At 41.0% G+C, this 20,499-nt stretch overlaps 1 protein-coding gene across 16 annotated transcripts in view; it reads left to right on the top strand.

The window, feature by feature from the left end:
- Window positions 1–364: 364 nt before the first annotated feature.
- Window positions 365–20,499, top strand: part of Erc2 (ELKS/RAB6-interacting/CAST family member 2) — an 882,113-nt gene continuing 861,978 nt past the window's right edge. For 15 of the 16 annotated variants that reach the window (XR_009227574.1, XR_009227575.1, XR_009227577.1 and 12 more), the window contains exon 1: window positions 365–522. The gene's annotated coding sequence lies outside the window, so the exon portion shown is untranslated. Of the gene's footprint in view, window positions 523–1,618; window positions 1,686–20,499 lie in introns of all 16 variants that reach the window. The other variant, XM_058582156.1, reaches the window with a different exon arrangement.

Below are 20,499 nucleotides of genomic sequence, written 5' to 3'. Positions count from 1 at the left end.
GGTGGGGCGTCTAGGACAGAAGATGAGGGTCAGGTGTTTCGCGACGGTGGCATGTAAGGAGGAGGCGCTGCAAAGACCCCGCCGCTCCTCCTCCGCCCCGGCTGGGCGCTCTCTGCTGCCCCCCGCGGAGGCGCCCAGGCCCCAGCCCGGGCCCCCCCAGCGGCTCCTCGGGAATGCTGGGAATGTGAGTCAGGGCCTCGGCGAGCAAGAGAGCGCGCCGGCCGGCCGGGGCGGGGGCCCGGTGGAGCGCAGCGCCTGGCAGCGCCGTGCGAGCGCGCGTCTCGGGACTGCGGCGGGTGCCGCCCCCTCGGCAGCCGGCCCCGCCCGCCCCTGCCCCAGCCCTCGGAGCCGTGTCCTCCTCCTTCCCTCCCGCCCTCCAGCTCCCCGGCCAGCTCCTCCTCCTCCCGCTCTTGATCGCTCCGGCTCCGGCGCCGGCTTCGGCACCTCCCGGCCGCCCGGGGCCGAGGCGACGTGAGGTTGTAAAAATCCATGTGGGACGGCCCCGGGGCGAGCATCGCAAAGGTGAGACGCCGGCGCCGGGGCTGCCCGGTGCCTGGCTCCCTCGAGGCGCCCTGCCGGGCATCCCTCGTGCCGGGTTCCCCTCGCTCGTGGGGAGCTGCAATGCGTTATCAGGGGGAGCCGAGGGGTGAACCATCCGCCTCCACCAGGGCTTTCTTGGGCGGGGGAAGGGTTGGGCGGCCTAAGGGCGGATTTGTCTTGATGTATAAACCCCCGGATTGGAACAAGTGCACGGTTTCTTCTGGCGCGCGGGCGGCCCCGGCCACCTCCTGCAGTCCCTCTCTGGCAGCCACCCTCACTGCCATCTCCTTTCTTTTCTCCAGATCCCTCTCTCTTCCCGGCTTGCCCTCTTGCCACGAGGGGTGGGGTGTTTGCAGGGGCAGGGGGCTCGCGGAACCCCAAGCAGAACAAAGTGGTGGAAGGAGGATCCTCAGCCCAGGGGGTGGGGTCCCTGGCTGTCTGGGTGGGCTCTGAGGGGAACAGGTTAAAAAAAAAAATCCGTGTCAGAAAAAATGAAGCCCGGGTTTATTGGGGAGGGTTAGGAGGTGGTGGTGTATGAAAAGGAATACGATGTGAAATTAAACTGGACAGCACTCCTTCTCTCCCTCTCCCCATCTCCTAATTATACAAGAAAATGGGTACTTACGAGGGTGTACCTATTTATTTATTTATTTTTTAATTACTGTCCGATCCTTTGAAAGATCATTTTAGGACAGTGAAGATTAAGGGCTGCTTTGGGGCGGGATAATAAAATAGCGCTTGTGAACTCTCTGTTCATCCCTGCCTTATTTATTTTGTACTTAAGGGTCTCTGTTCTCCATGTCAGAGAGGGAGGGTCTTCTCTGTTAGGAGAGGATCGATTTTAGGCGGCTACCTGCCTTTGCTGGATGAAAGGCAATTTACTCCCCGAGCGGTGAATTGTCAGTTCCCTCTGTGATTGACAGCCACACCTGCCACTTATGTGGGTGGAATGGGGACCAGTGGCACCCCAAGAGCCAATCAATGCTTGGGAGAGGAGGGCTGCTCCCACTTGTCTTGGTTAGTTTCCTGGTTGGCTCTTTAAAATCAGTGGTTTTACTTAACCATTGGTTTCCACCAGGTATGGGGCTCCAGCTGTGAGAGGCAGACAAGCGGGAAGAAACTCTTCGAAAATGGTATAGCAGCAAGTACGTTTGATCTCTGTTCTCTTGTCCAACCCTCCCCCGTTTATTAGTTGTAGTAGTTGGGGATGCTGAGGCCACTGCCTTGAAAAGGAAATGAATCTGTGTAAAGAATGAAATGAGGAAGGGTAATGGGGGTTAGAATTGCCCACCCTTTCCCCCAGAATTGCAGTCTTCTTTATAAGAGACACCATTTACTGTTGAGCTATCTGGGAAAAGGGTGTGGCACTTTGTCTCCTATGGTCACTCTTGTCCTTGTAAAGTCACATTGTTTCTGAGTGTACAGTACCTAGCCCTTAGCTCTATTGGATGGATTTTAAAGTGTTTTTGAAGCAGGCAAACGTACTGTATCAGTACCAACATGAACAGAAGGGATTTTTTTTTTCTTTCTAGTTTTGACAGTATAACACAACTTAGGGGAGTGAGGGTTGCCTTGTTCTCTTTTCTGGTGTGTCAGTTTGGAGGTGACTGTGGGGTCAGGATATATTCTTTCTGGAGAGTAGAAGAGTTTGCCTTTTTCTAATGTGAGCCATTTTGTCCGTTTGCTTCTGTGCTCTAATAAAAGCCTTTCACATTTTGGAGGGGGAGGGGGGTATGGATAGTGATGGAATCATGGCTTTCATCAGCAAGACTTTCAGGGTTAGTTGAACCATGGGTGAAGGACCAGATCCTTCTCAACTCTCTAATAGTGAAAGATTGGCTTTTCAACCCCCTTCTCCCTGGATGTGTTAGAAAAATTACTAGTTGATCCAGAGAACCGTCACCTTATAGAAGCTATACCTGGGTGTGAACGTAAAGCTGTGAATTCAGCATTTCATGAACAGATTGTGAACCAGAATGCTCTGGTTAGGATGGTCTTCATGTAGAAGTCAGGTTTGTCAAGGTAATATTATTACTATTACTACTACTATTATTATTATTATTTATGCTATTGCTTCACTGAGAACTTTATGTGTATTACCTTTTTCTAACTTTGAGGAGTCCCTAGGAGATAGTTACTATTATTATCTCTAAACTATAGATGTGGAAATTAAAAGTAAATACCTTGCCACAATTCAGTGTGAGAATAGAACTTGGCTCAGATTTGTCTGACCCAGAGACCATGACCTTGCTATGGCCTTGAATTCAAATTTTGATTGTGTGGTCTGAATGTGTCCAGTCTGAAGTGTGGGCTCTCCCAACATGCATGAAGTCAACCTGTGTGGAGCCACTGCAATGTTGATGGTCCTTGTACCTGCCTGTTCACCTTTCCATTCCTAAGTGTTGCTTTTGCCAGTAGGCAAATTTAGGAACTTTGTGTATTATATATCTCTATTAGAGCAGTTTTGGTCCAATAGAAATTTAGTTCCAAAGTTGATGATGACTTAAAAAAAGGTAAAACAAAATAAAATCCACACTCTTTTATTTTTCTTAATACCTTAAATTTCCAGCTGGGAGTCTGAATAGATCTTGGTTGAATAAGTGCGCTTAACATTAGTCACTTGGCTTCTTTCTCCAAAGCATTAGAGTTTCATTTTTTTTCTTTCACTTACAAAGAGATCCTTTTTCATTAGTGATTAGATATTCTTATATTTAAAATTATTCTGTTAAAATAGTATGGCTCTCTTTTGTGTTGTGTTGGAAAACCATAGACTTAAGTCTCATTAGTTCCATCTCATTGGTGAAACTGAAAGGTGAAGGTTTGCCAGAAGAAGTCTCCTAAAAATGAATAGGTGAATAGTGCTGGAGTCCTCAAATAGTCTTTGACTTTGGTTAGGTTGATTTGTGTACAATTTTCATTTTTGCATTTAGCCTTTAAAAAAAAAAAAAAAACAGCTAACAAATTTGGTTGTTCCATGGGAGACCTACTTGCCAGCCCAGAGCCAATAGAGTTTCATCAATGTTTATATTATTTCTTGATTTTTTTTTGGTATTGGGGATTAAACCCAGGGATGCCCTACTATTGAGCTATATCCCCAACCTTTTTATTATTTTATATTGAGATAGGGTCTCGCTAAGTTGCCAAGGATACCCTCCAACTTGTGGATCTCCTGCCTTAGCTTCTTAAGAAGTGTGTGCCACTACACCCAGCTCTTCCTTCATATTTTATTGCAGTGTTCCTTATTTTAGCAGCTAGTGGAACAAGTGGTAAGCAGAAAGGCACTTCCATTAATGATAGCGTAGGTCTTGTAAATTTAAAACAGTTGATCCAAAGATAGGAATTGTTGGATGTATCAAAAGTGGAGATTCTGGGCTGGGGATGTGGCTCAAGCTGTAGTGCGCTCGCCTGGCATGCATGTGGCCCGGGTTTAGTCCTCAGCACCACATACAAGCAAAGATGTTGTGTCCGCCGAAAACTAACAAATAAATATTAAAATTCTACCCCCCCCCTCTTTAAAAAAAAGTTAAAAAAAAAAACAAAAGTGGAGATTCTTCAGCTTGTTCTTTCTTAGGTGAAGAAAAGAAAAAGAAATGAATGACACATGTTAAAATATATCAAATGGTAACAATATATTAATAAACTTTGGCAGCATAACAAAAATCTCCAATTTTTAGCAACAAGGAGTCTTCAGGTTGATCTAGAGTGGACTTCTTAGGGTGGCTGTAGTTTAGGTTCCAGTCTATTCCATATGTGCTTTGGGACCCAGGCTAAAGGAATAGCAGCTCTATGGGGCATGCCCTTCTTACGGCAGAGCATGGAGTCAAGAGCAAAGGCAAACCACACAAACAAATGTCCCTTTCACTGACATCTTCTCCCACTTTCCCCCCATAAAGCAAGTCACCTGGGGAAGCTTAATATCTATAGATAAAAGTAGACTGCCCATTGTAGGGGAGAGAATATTTGATAAACTACAATCCAGACTCCCATAGTGGGTACAAAATGTGGTGTCATTGGGGAATTTTGTAATTTCTCTCCTTCTTGGAGAATGCAGTCCTCATCTTCTTACTCCTACATCTAGCTTTATGATATATAAACATAGTATTTAACTTTTCATTTCAGGAACATACCATATTTGATTTTAGAGGACTGACTATAAAAGCAGGTATGTGTATACACACGAATTACTTAAATTATTAAGGCACTATTTGTTAAAATTTACTGTGTTGCAAGAAATAATGTTCAATGCAGGGTGAACACAGTTTTAAACAGATGTGGGTCCTTTTAAGGAACTCATAGAGAGTTTACTTGGGTAAAATGGCATTTTCTTGGATTCTAGTTTGGAGATGCAGATACAGCAGTAGATACAGTAGTAATGTGAGGAGCCCATGCATATATAATGAGTTATTCCATTTGACCAGAGGCAAGAAAGGTGAAAAACAATAATAATAACCATTATAATAATAGTAGTAGTATTTATAGTTTAACTTTTATTGAGTGGTAAAGGCACTGTGCTTAGCACTTTCCGTAAAATATCTAATTTAATTTGGGGGGTAGACATTGTTGATTGCCTACCTAATATTAATTCTCCTCCTTTTTACTAAAAGTACCTCAGTTTTATTTGAAATGGGAATATGACTACTTCCCCTTCCCAGACTCCTTAGCAGTTTAGAATGGACTTGAGACTGAGTTCTCATGATGATATAAGTGGAAACTATTGGGTGAGGGCTTTCCTGAAAACTTTATGAGGAAGAGACACTGGATGGTAACTCTACTTTTGTCCCCTGTTCGCTTTTGGGGACATCAGCACAATGCCTGGATTGGCACAGCTAACTACCTCCATGAAGATAATAAAACCATGTGTTAAAAATGGCAAAGCCAGTTGTGCCTGTCATCCCAGCTATTTGGGAAGCTGAAGCAGGAGAATCCCAAGTTTGAGACCAAGCTCTGTAGTAAGACCCTGTCCCTAAAGAAAAAGTGCTAGAGATGTAGCTCATTTGTAGAGTGCACATGTGCAAGGTCCTCAGTTCAGTCCCCAGCATGATCTGGGTGTAGTGGAGGGGAGGGACAAAGTGGAGCCTAGACAGATTTTGGTCTTGATGACATTTTTCATTCATAGTTCCAGCCTACACTGCCTTGCTTGTATTTATTAGTTCATGAAACAAAAAGACTTACTTAGCTCCAAGCCACTAGTTTTTACATGCAGCTAATCACACTCCTTACTGATAACAAACTTTCTCAAGGGCCTCTCAAAGTGGATGCTCTCATGCTATTTTATAGGTGAGAAGATTAAAACCGAAAGAGGTTAAGGACATTGCCCAAGATCAGGCATGTTGTGTGAATCACACTGGGATTTCAGGCAATGTCATTTTGACTTTTAAGTTCCTCATCCTGCCTTTGGCTGGGCAGGATAAGTACCATAGTGGAAACAAAGTTGGCAAAGTAGGTTAAAGTAAGATTAAGGAGGCAACTGGTGTCTGGGTTGAAATGTTGGAGCTTGATTTCAGGGGCTGGAGAGTATAAGTCAGACTGGAGGCTGGGAGACCAACAAGGCTTATGTACATGATATGCTCTCATGTGAATGACAGTAGAGGAAAACTGGGCACAGAGCAAACCTGGGAACATGAAGAGAGAGTGGAATTGGGTGAACTCAAATCAAAGTTGCCTGTTAATTTATAATCTGAGAATAAAATGAAAGTTTATTGAAGGTTAGTATTAACTTCTACTAATGGCTTCACATTCGCCAGGAGGTAGAGAATGAGTAATGCAGAGAATTGCTAATGGAACGTGAATCATTATTTAGTGCCTTTTAGGGTGGGGATTTCTGCTCATTGTTAGTACCTTTTATTGAGCCCTTGATGACCTCGTCTGACATGATTTTGGTCTGGGTCTGGCTCCAATGTGCCAGTTAAAGGTAGCAGAGATGAAGGGTCAAGTCAGAGGATGCTGCAGTAGATTCTATCAATGGACTTACTTCCGCTGTCATCCCTTAAATGTTCCAGAGTTTTCATGGAAGAAAGGGTACTCTCTCTTACCCTCTCATCTACTTTTGAAAATCTGTACAAGAGAGGATTTGGTTTATATTAGTGGTTTTCAGATGTTTTTCATCTGTAGAAAATTTGTTTCTTAAATAAAAATTCAGAGTTCAAGTTTGTGTTGTCTGAGATGTCTTTATATTGAGGCCATCTCTCTCAAATGACTCTTACATACTCTCTTAGGTCAAGCATTCTGTGAACTTTATAGCAGTCCAGATGTTTTACTTGAGCATCCTCTTCAATGAGCACCTTTATTATTCCACAGCTTGTTGTGTCTTAATATCTGTTAATGTTCCCCATAACTACTTTTTCTTTCCTTCCAGGCATATGTTGGAAGTGACTTGCTTTGTTTCTATGCTAGAACATTTAATTTCCAGTATGAGGTCATCCAGTGCTCTATTCTACTGCTGGGATGATCATAGAAACACAGAGTCCCCATCTGCCTGGGTCCCCACATCACTAAATAAGCAAAGTTTTCAGTCAGCTGGAATTGTATATACAATGTGACCAAGAAAAAAAAATCTTTATTGTTTTACCCATAAAGGTTTTGTGAGTATTTGTTTTTGCAGCACTTTTAAGCTTATCCTTACTGATACATCATCTGTTAAAAACACCTGCTAAACTTTATTTATCTTACTCTTTGGTTGTATTCTAGATTAACCTGACATCTGGGCAACTTGACCTTGCTTTGTGCTTGGGAAAGCAGCAGGCAAGCATCTATATCAGCTGTCTGCGCAGTTCTTGTACTTACAGATTTTTTTGAATTGAATGGTTAGGCTCAATAATATTTGCTTTCATGTTAAAAAAACACTAAAGATATATAGTTATAGTGTACTTTACTGTTTTTCTTAAAAAGAAAAAAGAAGTCTTTAATGCTCTGTTGCTTTTCATTTCTTCCCCCCCCCCCCCCCCCCCAGTACTAGAGGGATTGAACCCAGTGATGCTCTTCTACTGAGCTACATCTCCAGCTTTTAAAATTTTTTAAAATTTAGAGACAAAGTCTTGCTAAGTTGCCCAGGTGGGCTTGGACTTGTGATCCTCCTGCCTCAGCCTCCTGAGTTGCTGAGATTATAGATGTGTGCCGCCATGCCTGTTTAGCTGTCCTGTTGTTTTTTCACAATCTTTGTTGCTTGGAGAGGAATAATGATTATCAGTTACCATAACAATGACTACTAATTTTTAAATAAGTACGTATTTCTTGATTTATGAAGTATTTATTTAACATCTACTTTGTGATCGTTATGGGGGGTACAGAGATGAGCGACAGTTCCTTACTTGGAGCTTACACTCTAGTTATGTCATGGGTATGTTTGCTCTGGACTATGAAGGGCACCAGTTTTTAGTATTTTCTTTGTGTTAGGCAATGTGACTGTGGTAGGTACTTTATGTGGCTCATTTTGTACTAACTATAATGTGTTATTCCTATTTTATAGATAAGAAAACCAAGGCTCAAAGAATTTGATAAGTTCCATGAAAGCAGGAACTTTTGCCTTTTGTCATATCCCCAGTGCCTACAAGAATGTTTGACACATAGCACATGTTCAATAAGTGTTCACTAAATAAATGAAGGAATAGAAAAACTTGCTTAAAGAGTCAGATTTGGCCAGGTGTGGTTGTGTGTGCCTGTAATCCTAACAACTCCGAGGCTGAGGATCACAAGTTCAAGGGCAGCCTGGGCAATTTAGCAAGACTGTATGTCAAAATAAAAAAAATAAAAAGAGCTGGAGGTGTAGATCAGTGATATAGGACCCCTGGATTCAATTCCCAGTACCATAAACAAGACAAAACAACAAAACAAAAAACCAGACTTGAACCCATATCTGCCTGATTTTCAAGGCTGATATACCTAGACAGGAGCAGTGTATGGCCTAACAACTGCAACAAAAGCGACCACCAAGCCCCACAGTGTCGAAGCCAAAATCACCAGGGCAAGCTAGGTTATCTCACAACCAGGGCTTGTCTTCTGTGTGATGTTCTATTCACCTGGCCTTAGCTGGCGAAGCCCTAAGCCACTTCCTCATGGACTTAATTGGATATAACTGGTCACCCCTTTCCTAGGCTAGTTCAGTTTCTACCCCTGGTGAATTTCCTCCTCACTTGGCTGACTGAATCCCAGGGCTGTGCTCTTAACCTCTTGGGAAGTCCTTCTCCACTTACATCTTTCCAAGTTGTTGCTTTCAAATTCTACTCCCTGTGTTCTTGAACTCATGTTGAGTTTGCCAATATGAGTTCAAGTTCATGTTGTTCAGAGCCCAGGAAATCTGTAGTTGCTGGCACCTAGTGGGCACTCAGCAAAATTAGAGAGGGGTGGGGGGGCGAGCACATGCACGCTATCTAGCTAGCTAGCTGCCAGCACTTTTAGGAAGGAATAAGTGATTACTTTTTTCCTGGAAATCAATAATGAGATTACAGTCCCACAGAATGTGTTGAAAGGACATCTTTGGGATACCTGTGTAGATTAAAGGCCAATGGCAATGTTCATAGACACCTCATACCTGCAGCTTTACTTTGAGTCTACATTTTGCTCACTTAACTCTTGTACTCTTTGTGGTGTGTGTGTGTGTGCATGTGCCTGTGCACACACATGCACATTCTGGTAGCATTGCCTCTTTTTTTCATGACTTCTGCTTTCCACCCCTAAAGGTATAGTCATCATTCTGAATTCAGGGTATGAATGAATTGTAGGCAGCAAACTGCATTCCTCCTAAATGCATGAGGAGCAAACTATTAATTCAAGGCAACTTCTTAGTGGCTCAGAAGACAAGGGCTTGAATGAGAATTGAGCAATGTGACTGTTCTTTAAGAATGCTCTCAGATCCTCATGCAAACCGTGAGAGATATTTCTGCTAAAATGGTATGACTAATTATAGCAAGAAAGAGCAGGGTTTTATAAGAAACCAAGTCTTGTTGTGCACTGCAGCTATTAGTTCTCTTGTAGTGAATTTCTCTCTAACAAGATGGATGTGGTCAGGGTGGGAGTTCAGCCTCTGTGGGCCTGAAGTGATTGAAGGTCTTTGGGGTCTGGGAGCTGCTCTGGGGGTGGTGACCTTCTCTCAGAAAGTGGAGAAGTGGGCAGCTCTGCAAGATATAAGGTTGGGCTGGACCTGTGATCCCTGGTGATTTTCTCAGTCTGACTGGTGGGTATCAGACTCAGGATGGCCTTTCCTGAGTCTGGCTTAAGACAGATTGGCTGTGTCGCCTTCCTGCCAGCTGGCTCTCGCTCTCTGTCATCACCTTGAGGAGCAAGAGCGTGGTTCAAGGAACAGCATCCAAGTACAGCAGAGTTGTTGACTCTTTTTCACATTTGCCTCTCAGGAGAGGGTTTTTGGTTTCTTTCCATCGTCTGGTTATGTGTATGTTTTCTTCCCTTCTAGACTGTAAAGTTCCTTCCTAGACCTTCTTTGTTTCCCATTTTGGCTCTTTATAGGCTTTTTCTCAAAGCCTCTGTCTTTGGGGAAGCAGTAGTTTGGGTAATAAGTGGGGTGAGAGCTTGGCATTCTTTAAAAAAATGAATGTACCTCTGAATGCATATTAATGGTACATCTTTTTAAAAATATATTTTTTTAGTTATCAATGGACCTTTATTTCGCTTATTTATATGTGGTGCTGAGTATTGAACCCAGTACCTCACACATGCTAGGCAAGTGCTCTGCCACTGAGTTACAACCCCGGCCCTTAATTGTACGTTTTAATGGGTTTCACTCTGACATTTCTATACATGCATATATTGTGCTCTGATCATGTCCACTCTCTCTTCTCCTTTCTTCCTTCTCCCCCACTTCCCGCTTCCCCTTCCGTGATAGTTCCAGAGGTTGGCTTTCTTATGGACACCATGAAAAGGGGTCCTGTTTGATGCAGAGTGGATACAAAGGCAGCCAAGTTCCAATGGCTGCTGTATATCAGGTTTGTGAACATGGAGCAGTTAGGAGGTTTGGACACTCAAGGGGAATTCTTTACCTTTTTTTGTTAAGGCATATATTTTTATATGCAGGCTTCAAATACACTGATGGCCACCTTGACTTCACAACATGAATCGTTGCTTAGAATAACTTCAGAGCAGATTTTTTGAATACAGGGAGTTAGCATTGACCTGGGGTCAAGAGACCTAAGTTCTCTTTCTGAGTTTGTCACTAGCTTTCTCCTTATTTGGTATCTCTGTTTTTCTAACATCTAGGCCAAGTTTCTTCAAAGGCCCTTTACCTACAGTTTTTTTTTTTTTTAACAACAGTTTCTTCATGCAGAGTTTCAACTATCACTTATTGGCTATTTTAACCTAGAAAACAAAAATGGCCTAGGTGTTTTCATGATGGACTTTATTAACAAATAACTAAGCCCATATATATGTGTGTGCATATATATATGTGTGTGTGGGTGTTGGTACATATACATATATGTGCATATATATATTTGTATATGTATTTATCATATATGTGTGTGTACTTGTTTTATTCCAGTCCTCTTCTAGGTTTAAGTGGGGATTATAAGCAAAGCAGGTGATTTGAGGGTGCTCTGGGATAGTAGCAGCTATTGGAGTACCAGAGAAGCAAGCAGGCTGTAGCAATAGGTGCTCTCATAGGGGTGCATCAAGGCCGTCATGGAGGACCTAGGACATTTATGGATGAAAGATGAAGGAAGGATTCCTGAGGAGGGGAACACTTAAGCTGTCACTGAAAGGGAAGTGGAGTTAGCTGGAAACAGCTGAGGGAACAGGGTGTGCCCAAGTCCAAAGTTAAGTGAGAGAATGGAAGATCTGGGGTTTGTCGAGGGGAACATAGGTAAACCTGTAGAGCCAGAGTTTAGCTTGGCTGCAAGTGAATGGTGAGAAAAGTTGGAGAGAATGACAGGGCATAAGGATCCCAAGAGCTATTTAGAACATGGAGCTTGAGCTGAAACTTCAAGAGATTTCAAGTAGGGGATTGGCATAATCAGAAACACTGAATTCTCTGTTCTCCTTTCAGTCTACTTTTCTTGCAATAATAATTTTCTTGTGGAGTATGAGGCTTAAGTTGGGGGTGATGAGCTTGAAATTGGGGAGAGTGGGTAACTGGATAGCCTGGAGAACCATAGATTGAATATGGCTTTGGATATCCTACAGTGCCCTTTGTAATTTCATTGCCCAAACACAATTTATACAACCTTACTAACTTTCAAAGACCATTTTCTAGGTGATCAAAGATCTGCTGTGGAACTCTGTAATACTTGTAGGTTTGGAGAGTCTCTCCAAAGACCATCCAGTACCATGCTCTCTTCAGTGAGTTTTAAGTAGGGCACAGAGAGTATGGATCTTGCTAAAAAATCTTTGCAAATGTTTACAGTTAATGGACAGAATCAAACTGACTTTGTTAGACTAATAGAGGGAAGTACTTAGAATAATTTATAGTGTACAGACTTTGAAAGTGGCATGAGATAGTTCATGAATGGGAATGGTTTAATTATTCCCTGATGCCTGCGTACAAGATTGAAAGTCAGGGGATGTAGCAGCATTCAACTGCCCCACCCATACTGGCTGCCTCTGACTACATTTTTGTACATTACATGGCAACACAGCTGAGCTGCCTTTCATACATTGCTTTTAATTTCTGTGCCTCAGTTTATGAAACAATATTTTGATCAATTGTATCACAGCCAGAGTAGTTTTATTTCAGCAGCATCACCATATTTGTATAGGAGTTTTGTGCAATCACTAGCATACTTCTTGAATTTTGTCATTATTTTGTAAGTGGGAAATGGAAAATGTGGGCCATAATACATGGAGAAGTATGAACCTCGTAATGTAACTGAGGCAAAGATGGAAACTATTAGACATGCCCAGTTTGGGTGGGGTTTAGTCAGAAGCTTTGAGCTTAATTTGGCCAGTTCTATATAGATTGTGAAATATGAACAAAGTAGAAAGACTATGTATGTATGAAATATTGGACAAAAAGCTTTGGGGATTATGTTAAACAGCAAGATGTAATTTGGGATTTTAGCATTTATTTGTTTTTTGGAACGGAGCTTTTTTAATATGGAAGTCTAGTCAACATTTCTTTGTCTAGTTTTTGAAAAAAAAAACATATTCAGAAAGGCATTTTCTATAGCAGTAGGAGATAGACATTGAATTTATCTTCAGTCTTCTTTTAAAAAATACTTATCTTGTACTTGTAGTTAGACCCAATACCTTTATTTTACTTATTTATTTTTATGTGGTGCTGAGGATAGAACCCAGGGCCTCACACGTGCTAGGCGAACACTCTACCACTGAGCCACAACCCCAGCCCAAGTCTTATTTTTTATTAAAAAAATAATATTAAAACCCAGGGCCTTGTGCATGCTAAGTGTGTGCTTTGCCACAGAGCTACATCCCTGGACCTCATCAGTCTTTTTTGAGAGTCCACCAGAACCAATAACCTGTTCCTCTGGTTTTCCAGTCAGCATAGGTGATCATTGTGGTAACAACATTCTCTATGTATTCTGGCAAACAACAGAAACCAAAGCAAATAAAATGGTACTTGGCAAAGGATACACCTCAATGGAATTTCATGATTCCATGCTTTCATTTGTTAGAATGATGTACTGTGGAACTAGAAAAGACTAAATGTTTCCCGGTCTTTGCCATAAACCTTAGTGCTATGGTTTAGATCTGTAATGTCCCCTCAAAACTCATGTGTTGAAAGCATGGTCCCCGCCGCAGCAAGTTTCACAGGTGAGGCTTTTAGGCAATCATTGGATCATGAATACTTGGATCTCATCAAGTGGATTAATCCACTGACAACGGAATGAACTACTGGGAGGTGGGACCTAGTTGGAGAAAGTAGGTCAGTGAGGGCATGTTCTGGAAGGATTTATCTTGTCCCTAGGCCCTTCCCCCTGACCCTCTCTCTGCTTCCCAGCTGCTATCAGCTGAACAGTTTTCCTCTACGGTGCCTCTCTGCCATGAACCCTCTGAAACTGGGAGCCAAAATAAATCTTTCCTCCTATAAGTTGTTCTTGTCAGTTATTTTGATCACAGTGATGAAAAGCTGACTAACACCCTTAGTGATGCTAACATGGTACATTTGGAACCAAAGAGAGGAAGGGATGCGAATTACAGTTGGTGAACAGTTAACCTCACAGTTCTCTAATTACCTCCTAGGTCAAGAGGGTATGATGATATTATTATATCTGCTCTGAAGGGTTTGGTTAATATCTGGGGAGCTTATCTAACTTCCTTTGTGGGGCTCAGCCAACTTCTAGGCAAAGGATTGAGTTGGATGTGAAAATTCCAATTCCTTTTAATGCCTCTTGTGGTTAAATGGTGAATGCTAAGTCCTGGGAGATGTTAATCAGGTAGAAGATGGGAATGAGTTGGCTCTTGGATTTCTAATCTCTTCCCGAAACTGAGAGACATAATCTATCATCTCTCAGAATGACAGATCACTGTTGGACCAGAAGTTCATATTATGTGCTCATTCTGAGTCAGGTACTGTGCTAAGCAGTTTTAAGAATTATCTCATTTAATCTCTACCATAACTCCTTGATCTAAGTTTTATTTTTCTTGGTGAGGAAATTAATGTTCAGAGAAATTAGGAAACTTGCCTAGGTGTCTTAGTTGTGTTTCCCACAGAAGCTATCCCTAAGAAGTATTCTAGTGCAAGTAATTATTTGGGACATATAGGGAACACTAATAAATGCATGAGGATACAAGATAAGAAAGAGAGGTCAGCCATTAGATGAGGCATTATTAAGTAATTTGCTGCAGTGGCAACTGGAGTTTAATCCCACTAGGAAATGATGGAGAGAGTGGAAAACATGTGCCACATGAGGGGGAAGGGAGGAGGAGTATGTAAACACTAATTTACGTCGTCGTTTTTTTCTTTTGTTTTTTAAAGCTTATTTTTATTATTATCTTTTGTTTTATTGTGGTAAAATATGCATGACACAAATTGCCATTTCAACTGTTTTAAATTTCACCATCATCTACCTCTAGAACTTTTTCTTTGTCCCAGACTGAAACTCTGTACCCGTTAAACCACAACTCCTCAATCGCCTTCCTCCAAACCCTGGAGATATCTATTCTGCTTTTATGTCTCTATGAACTTGACTAGCCTGGGTACTTCACATAAATGGTATTATATAGTATTTATTCTATTGTGTCTGGTTTATTTCACTTAGAATAATGTTTCCAAAAGTCATTCGTGTTGTCGCGTGCATCAGAGTTTAATTCTTTTTAAGGTCGATGTCGATGGATACTACTTGCTTTCTTCCCCGCCATCTTTTGGCTATTTTGAATGACATTGCTGTAAACATTGGTGTATAATAATCTGTCAGCTGTTTTCAAAGGTGGTTAATTTTCTAGTACCAGTGTTCAACCCTTTACAAGGGAAGATTAGCTTCCCAAGTTTCAAAAGAATGCCTCAGGCTGTATTGACTGTGGGAAGTTCCTTGGGGAACTCTTAACTGTTTAAGTCAGAAGGCCATTGGCTGGGTATGTATAGTACCTGCTCACAAGGTCCTGACACAAGTAAGTGGAGAAACTAGAATTTGAATCTTGTACCTGTGGCCTCATAACCCATGCTTTTAACTTTTCCACACTGAGCTGCCTTTAGTTACAAATGTAATAGTGCTGAGATATGAAGATGAACAAGACATATTTCTTGCCTTCAAGGAGCTATTATGTCAAATTATCTGTCTTGCACAAGGCTCAAGAAAAGACACTGGCATTATTGGTGCAATCAGAAACTCACAGAGCCCTATGAGTTGGGATCACAGAGAGCAGATGCATGGTTCCCTTTCTCTTGGCTTCCTGTGGTGAAGCATACTTGGTCCAGGGGCTGTCTTCCAGGATGTGTATTCATTCATGTGAAAACCATTAGAGTCATGGGCTCCAGGCCATACCCACTGATGCTAGCTGGCATTTACTATTTGCACAGTTTTGTACTACTGTATCATCTCAGACAGGATTTATTGTCCTTTGAGCCTTGATCTTTATGGCCAAGCATCAAGAGTAGCTATTTATCAGGAAAGAGAGCCTAGGAATGATAAACAGAATACATATGAAAGGAGTTAAAATGGTTGGTTGTATGCATCGATGTTTGAAAAGACATTTATAAGTGATTTGTGCCTATCTAGAGACCCAACACAAAATATTCTGTCTCTATTACCTAGATTAATAATGCAGTAAAAGGAGGAAGAAAGAAATGAGAGATAAATCAGTGAGAAATGCTATCCTATATCTTAACCTTAATGTTAAATATTAGCACTATATTCATGGTAGCTGAATGTATTAGTCAGATATTGCTAGGTATAATAAAATGACAAATGATCTCTACATCTCATCTCAGTGGTTTCCCTCTCTCAGATTGTCTGTGGTTCTGTTCTGGGACCCAGGCTGAAGGAATCTTTCTTGGACAGACCATCCTCATATTGGGGAAGAACATTATGGTTTACTCACAAGTTGGCTCTCATAACTGTTGTGCGAATATGGCATCAGTTACGTCAGCTCGCATTTTCTTGGTCTAAACAAGTCACAGGGCCAAGTCAAATATCAGCAGAGCAAGGGTTCTCCTCCTGTAGGAGGGATGGGCCAGATAGAGAGGGATGGCGAATATTTTGAACAAATGATGCAATTTACTGCATTGTCCAACATTTTACTTTTGTGTGCGAATTTTTTGGCAAACTTTTTAACTAGCCAGTCTTTTCAGACCCATTGCAAGATGATGATGATTATGATGATTATGAATATTATTTCTATTTTACTCATAAGAAAGAAACAAACTGCACTAAGGTTTTAATTTAAGAAAGCAACCCAATGAATCTGTATTCAATATTGATGACGATGGTGGTGGTTGTACTGAGTACTTACAGCCTTAGGCATTGCACTAAGCACTTTTTCCAGTCTCTGATTTAATCATCACTCACTTCATTTTTGTAAAGTAGCCATTGCTACACCTGAGGACATTGTTATTTACTGAGACACTTACTGAGACTCAGAGAAATTCATTAACTTGCTCAAGGTTAAACAGTAAGTGTGAGAGTCAGGACTCAAGTGTATGGTATGCTCAATCATTTCACCTTGGTTTATCAAACTTGGATGAGATCCCTTTTAAAGAAAATTTCTCATAGAACCCCAGGGTTGAATATAAATTATTGTTATTTTAATGATGCTTTAATTATATAAACATAAAGCTGGTAAGGCATTTTTTTTTTAAAAAAAAGCTCTTATGCCTTCATAAAGCTTAAATCAATTTTGAAATTGAGTACACTTCATATTACTAATTCGAATTAACAGCATTAATTTAACTGCATTAACTAAATTGCTGCTTGTAACCAGAATATGAGGCTGATCATTCTGGGCGGGTTCTTTGGCAGTCAGCTGGTCTACCCTGCTGTGCAATGACTCAATTCTCCCACCATCTCCCCAGTTTTCAGCTTCTGTGTAACTTCCATTCCTGCTGAGGAACTTGCCCTCCCTTACCTTTCACCCAGTGGGAACACCTCATTTAGAGTCCCAAGTTCATCTGTTTTTCTTATCTCATTGATCAGAGTGATTCCTCAAGGGTATGGCTTGGAGCTCATACTTGTGCGGCCTGTCTGCTGTGATCATCAAGAATATACTTACATTGTTTGTTTCCATGTTACTGAACTAAAAACAATTGTTAAGTTCTCATGAGATTTGCAGCTTTTTAAAAAACATGACTGTGGATCTGCCACCCAGCCCCATTTCTCACCCAGTTTGAAGCTGGATATTCTCCTTCTTATATGATACAACACGTGTCCTCATCTTTTATTTTCAGAGAGGACCTTGCTGTTTCCAATGTCCAGAGTGGCTGGCAGCCTTGTACAGCCTTGCACAATAGAATAAAGAGGCTCTGACCCCTTTCCAAATGGAAGAATTTGAGTGTTTTGAATGTTAGAAACCATAATACAGATTTGTTCTTGAGAAATATTTATTGAATAGATTCAAACCACGTAACCTCATTTTCTTTTTATTTATTTTTCTCTTAGATACAGTTACATTCTGCATTCTTAGACAAGACATTTGCCTCAGTTGATGACTTCATGTACTAATTGATTCTCCTTCACTGTACTCTATGTCTTCCCCTCCCTGCCTTACTAGGGATTGAACCCAGGGTGCTGTACCACTGAGCAACATCCCCAGCCTTTTTTATTTTTTATTTTGAGACAAGTTTTTGCTAAGTCGCTGAGGCTGGCCTTGAACTTGCAATTCCCCTGCCAGAGGCTTCTGAGTCACTGGGATTATAGGTGTGCACCACTGTGCTTAGCTGTATTTTCAGTTTTCAAAGGATTTTCTGAGTATCATTCAGCTCTGTCCACTTAATTCTTGCTAAAGGCTCAAATGTGACTCTTCCATGGTTATCAATCGTATTCTTGAGAGACCTCAGTTAAGTAATAACATTTATTTTTTTCTTCTTTCCAGAATACGTAGATGAGTGCTTGTTTCTGAAATTTCTACGTTTAAGCCATTCTCTATCTCCTGCTGTTGATTGTGGATTTTTTTTTTTTTTGCTTAGAAATCATGGCTAAAATTTTTCCTTGTGTATGTGATTATGTGTATATTCTCTTTTAGTAAAAAAGCTATTTAGACATAATCCCCATATATTATTGTAAATGTAGGAAAATTCTGTGTGATTGGATTTTTAGGGGCAAGAGGATACAATGGTTATTCTTCCTCCTTTCTGTCATTTTCTCTGGAACATCTGTTAGTTGACAGATTGAAGATTTTTTAGTGTAAAACCCAATAAATCCTGAATATTCTTTATTTTGTAAGTATGCTACAGCTAAAGCTCTGCCAGTTGACATTTCATGTTTGCAGATTAAAAGAAATGCACAGATGTTTTAAAAATGAATCTGAAAACCTTAGTTATTTTTCTCTTCAGTGCAACCAGTTTAATTTGTTCCATTTATGAGACTTTATGAGGCAACGAATAATGTTGTTATAATCAGCATATTATATTAACCATAACTGTTATTTTAATTCAGTTTAGCATCTCAAGTTAGTTTTTATTTTTACTGCCTATTGTTTGGGTTTTGATGTATTTTTAACTTGGAGGTTTAGCTGTGTGCTAGATAATAGTGTGTTTCTTTAGCAAAAGTTTTTAGGTGTTTTCAATTTAATTTTTTGAAATTAATTGATAAGATTTGAAATTTAACAGTTGGCTAATGAACAGAGCAGTTAACCAATACTTGGGTATACTGAGCCCTTCCCTTATAGCATGGAGTATAGTCTTCCTCCTCACTCAAACACTTTGCTACAAAATATGAGCCAAGGTAGCTGAGCATGTAATCATGCTAAATCTGCACATGGAAAACAGTAATTATAAAATGAGTTTGGAGGAACTAAAGGAGAGAGTGGTGATATGTGCATAGGTGTGTTTAACTTACATAGAGCTTTTTAGAGAGTGATGGGAAAGTGTTTTTGAAAATCTCTGTTGAATTGGATTTTTTTCTTAATCCATGTCTTTGTGGCATTTAAGGATTAAATTGTTTACTATTGGGACTTTCAGTATCTGTTGATGTACAATAGAGTCGCCTGAAGATCTTTCCAGTTTTTAAAAAATGACCGATGACTTAAGCATTTTAAAATAGTAAATTGAGTTTGATCCAAGATAGTCTGACAAGGCTAAGCTTAGTGAACCAAGAGAATTCCTGAGATAACTTGGAGGTTTAAAACCACTGTGTCATGTTCTGGTAGCCTTGGGCTGATCAAAGTCAGCTCTTATAGAGAACCAGCTGTGAGATGGGCATTGTGCTAAGCAATTTTCTTGTATCATCTCATTTAATATTTCCCAAATTCCTATGAAAGGTACTGCTGTTATCCCTATTATACAGATGAAAAAAGTGAGGGTGAGGGAAGTGAAGTAATTTGCTTGAGGTTGCACATCAAGAAGTTAGAGAGAGATAACTAACCAGATCTGATTCTGAGGCTCCCCTTTCCTTTTCTCTTCTCTGGCTGTAATTACAAAATTGTCACATACCTTCCATGCAAGTCATTTCAATGACATGAAAAGATCACAATACTAAAGCACCCGCTTTATTCTTTTCAGTATTCAGGGATTGTTTTGTGTAGCTCCTATGTTCGACCTGGGCCAGAGAAACTTTCCCCTGCACTGGGCCTTATTCCCTAGAGGGTCCACTCTGGCCCCCTTATGACTGTATCTTCCCCATGGGAGAAGTCCTCTGGGTTAAGTGCAGATACTCACTTGGAGCCTGTGCCTGGAATTCTAGAGTCCTCTCTGGGTACCCACAGCCTGTGACTTCACTGCCTAAATGATCCCAAGTTGTCTTCCAAGGTCTGCTTGGAAATCGTGGCTGGGTCTCTCTTCCTGAGGGCAAACCCCGCTACCAGTGTGCACATTCCCAGGCTAAGGGATACCTATTTGTGAAGTTATAGGCCAGGTGAAAGAGAACTACTGCCTGTGGGTCAAGGTCAGCTACCGCCTGTGTTTATAAAGTTTTGTTGGAACACATCTATGCCCATTAAATCATCCATGGCTGCTTTTGTGCTGAAATTACAGAGTTGGGTACACATGACAGAGAATGAGTGGCTCACAAAATCCGACATATATTATCATTTGTTCTTTTACAGAAAGTATTTCCCATTCTCTGGACTGGATGGAGGTAGCCTAGCATGAAAGCTGCAGAGTTCATGTGTGTGATGCCACAGGGGTTTAGGGGTTGGGAGAAAAAGGTGTTAACTAAGGAGAGGCCTTTCTCTAGCCCCCAGGTTTTGGCTAGAACTCTGAAGAGCTTAAGAATTTTAATTCAAAACTCATACCTTACCTTTCTCATCCTTACGTTTGTCAAGGTAGGAGTATTGAATGCATTTTATTTAACAGTTTGTTAGCTCACTATATAACTTTAGAAGATAAAGCCGGATGGCACATGGGCCTGTGTTTGTCCTCTTGCCCTGGGCCACCACACAATGTTAGACCAAATGTTAAACCATGGG

The sequence above is a fragment of the Marmota monax genome, unplaced genomic scaffold (assembly GCF_021218885.2).
Source record: "Marmota monax isolate L192 unplaced genomic scaffold, Marmota_monax_Labrador192_F-V1.1 WCK01_AAM20220418_F8-fsc00042, whole genome shotgun sequence".
In the NCBI taxonomy this organism is placed as follows: domain Eukaryota; kingdom Metazoa; phylum Chordata; class Mammalia; order Rodentia; family Sciuridae; genus Marmota; species Marmota monax.
This window is presented reverse-complemented; position numbering and strand designations above follow the sequence as displayed.